Genomic DNA, 3,062 nt, shown 5'->3' on the forward strand with positions numbered 1-3,062 from the left:
GCAGATGCCCTTGACCCTGAGTCCCAGGACAGGATTAGAATGTGATGGGGGAGACCAACCAGATACTCAAAAACAACTGTAAGGGAGCAGACAATTCAGTACACTGCTGCTTCGGGATTTGGGGGGATGGGTTTTCCCAAGAATTCTCAATGCTCTGAAAAGCCAAGTTCCTCAGTTCGCTTGCCAGGGGCTGGGAGTGGGGTCTGGGATGCCTGCAGAAAACCTCTTAGCAGTTCTCCTGCAAACGCTCCACAGGAAACTGGACTTGACTTCTAAAGCTGGCCCTGTTCCAGAGGACGTCACTCTCAGGACTTTTTTTTTTTTCGTTCACAAAAGAACCTGTTCTTGTGGATGTGGAGGGGCCAGGCTGCGAGAAGAAATCCGCTTTGCCAGCTCCGGGCCTGTGCCGGAGCCCAAGGAGCAAGGTTGGCCGGTGGCCGGCCACGTCCACGTCCAAGGGCAGGAGGGGGCCGCCAGCCTCCCACTGGCCTCCTGCAGGACACAAGAAAGGCTTGGGGCAGGAACAGTGGGTGGAGGCCAAGTGCGAGGGCAGCCTTGGCCCTGAGGCAGGGCGTGGTCAGCCTGACCGGACCTGGGGCTGGCTGATGATTAATGGGGAGTCTGCGGCTCCAGGGCCCTGGTGCACAGCCCGGCCTGTGACGTGAGCGACTTCCTGGTTACAGGTGAGAGCGGTCCGGATTCTCCGTGGCCGAGAGATTTGTTCCTGCGTTTCTGTGGGGAGAGCTGAGAGGCAGGAGAGGGGCCTTTGGGGACCGCAGTACCTTTGCTGAAGCCCCAACGGGCAGATCCACCTGTCACAGGTGAGACACCGCGTGGGCCTGGTGTGTGGCCAACGGACTCCCCGCAGGTATCCGCTTCCTCCTGGGGAGCCGGTACTCAGCCCCTGGCAGGCCGCTTGCTGGTCTGGGGTGGGGGTGGGGGGGGAAGTGCTGGACAATCCAACACGTATCTGTTTCCCAAATTCCACAGAGTTAAAAATTAAAAGATCGGGCTGCTCTGCGAGCTTAGGAATTTGAGATGATTTCTAATCAAGCTTCACAGGGAGCTGTTCTCCGAATGTGTTGAAAGCCGAGACTCGCTGGAATTTGGAAGGTCTGGATTCAAAGGCTGGAAAATTCCTGGCACTCCCGTTATTCATTGGACAGACTTTAAATGCCATTTATTCTTCCCCAATGAGAGGCCTGATGGAAAGGAAATTGCTCTAAACCTCTGGAAGTTCTAAGACTACCCACGCCTGGCAGGCAGGGCCAAGGCACCTCCGAATGCGGGGGCACCCAGAGTTGGGGTACTGGGGTGGAGGAGGGACCCTGGTGCCTTTGTATGTGCACATAGAGGTTTGTGGAGAGCCCCTTGTGTGCATTTAAATTCCCTCCGTCCTACCTGTTTTGGGGTTTAGGATTTATGCTGATGTTTAAAAACAGGATGTCTGCAGCCTCTGGATTTTATGATTTCAAGCTTTTTCCAAAAACGCAGACATAAGGGTTTGTGTGTGGGGGTAAATAAGTGAAATGATCTCATCTGTCAACTTTCTTCCTGAGATAACCAGCTTGGTGGGTGTAGACGGGTCTCCTGAGTGTTTCTGCCTTGCCTGGGCAGTAGGAAGTGGTTGTGATTTAAATCCTGTCTTGATGCAATTTTCAAAAATATTTTCATGGGGGCGTAGCTGATTTACAATGTTGTGTTAGTTTCAGGTGTACAGCAAAGTGAATCTGTTATACAGATATCCACTCTTTTTAAGATTCTTTTCCCGTATAGGTCATTACAGAGTATTGAGTAGAGCTCCCTGTGCTACACAGTAGGTCCCTATTAGTTATCTATTTTATATATGGTAGTGTGTATATGTCAATCCCAGTCTCCCAATTTATCCCTCCCCCCTGGTAACCATAAGTTTATTTTCTACATCTGTAACTCTATTTCTGTTTCAATGCAATTTAATAAGATTTAAGATTTTTGAAAGACTTTGCAGTTTTTCAACTAAAAGTAGATAAACCAAGTCTTCTGTAACAAAATGAAAGAGAAGTAAAATCTACTCCATAGAGATATGAACTTGCAAATTACCTGGCAAAGCCTTCCTTTAAATAAAGCAAACTGAGTTCAGGTACAACTTGGAATCAATTTGGTGACAGTTCCTTCCTGTACACACCCTTCAAAAAATACCGTCCCCTCAAGATCCACGTCTGGGTTCCTGTAGCACTCGGGGCGTTCCCATGTGCCCCCGCCCGGGGGTTTCTGCTGGGCTCTTAGAAATGGACTCATTCTGTCACACAGAGAATAAGCGAGTTAAGTAATCTGGTGCTAGTCTGCAGCCTGGCTGACTAGACAATCAGTGACTAGAAGCCTTTCCTAGTGGACCGTAAGCTTATGCTGCAGTTTCAGTCATGCTGGGTCCACACTTCACATTTATTGCTTTCAGGAAAACGTGTGACTTTTATAACTCGGCAGCTCAATCTCTCCTCCATCTTCCTCTTGAGCCTAGATTTCTAGGTGACTCGTAGAGCGATTGACTGGTCCACTTGTGTTCCTCGAACCTTGAAAATTAGTAAATGATTTATTTGGCGCTTGCTAATTTGGGATCTTGGATCCATCTGGGATCCATGATTTCAGTTTGGTTTGTGTTCAGCTGCTGGACAGCTTGGTATCAAGGCGTATTTGTAGGGATTTACTGAGTCTTTTTTAGATGATGTCAGGAGCTGAGTTGCTTGGTGGGAAGGTCCTGCAGCACGGATGCTGGGACCCTTATATTACACACATGAGCAATTATGGTTTACTATACAGGCTGAATTTTGCTTTCCAAAGACATCAGAAAACGGAGACAGGAACCCCACGTTCCTGCTCGTGAGCTGTGAGCTCCCCGTGCTGCACTTACATGTAAAGTGGGGTCACGGGCCGGGCATCGCCGCTCCCTCACACCCCACTCTATTTGATTCAGCAGCTTGTATGAGGTGCTCTCTGAGGGAGCAGGCGAGGCAGCTCTTACCTGTGTCTATTTCAGTTATTGTATTTCGGCTTGTGGGTTGTGGTGGCCTATGTCCTGTTAGAGA

General features: G+C 49.4%; 1 protein-coding gene across 8 annotated transcripts in view; it reads left to right on the plus strand.

Moving 5' to 3' along the window:
- Positions 1-389: 389 nt before the first annotated feature.
- Positions 390-3,062, plus strand: part of IGSF5 (immunoglobulin superfamily member 5) — a 48,739-nt gene continuing 46,066 nt past the window's right edge. For 6 of the 8 annotated variants that reach the window (XM_024758124.1, XM_024758127.1, XM_024758128.1 and 3 more), the window contains exon 1: positions 691-821. The gene's annotated coding sequence lies outside the window, so the exon portion shown is untranslated. The other 2 variants (XM_024758126.1, XM_024758125.1) reach the window with 2 other exon arrangements.

This window comes from Neophocaena asiaeorientalis, unplaced genomic scaffold (assembly GCF_003031525.2).
Source record: "Neophocaena asiaeorientalis asiaeorientalis breed wild unplaced genomic scaffold, Neophocaena_asiaeorientalis_V1.1 scaffold45, whole genome shotgun sequence".
Taxonomy (NCBI): Eukaryota; Metazoa; Chordata; class Mammalia; order Artiodactyla; family Phocoenidae; genus Neophocaena; species Neophocaena asiaeorientalis.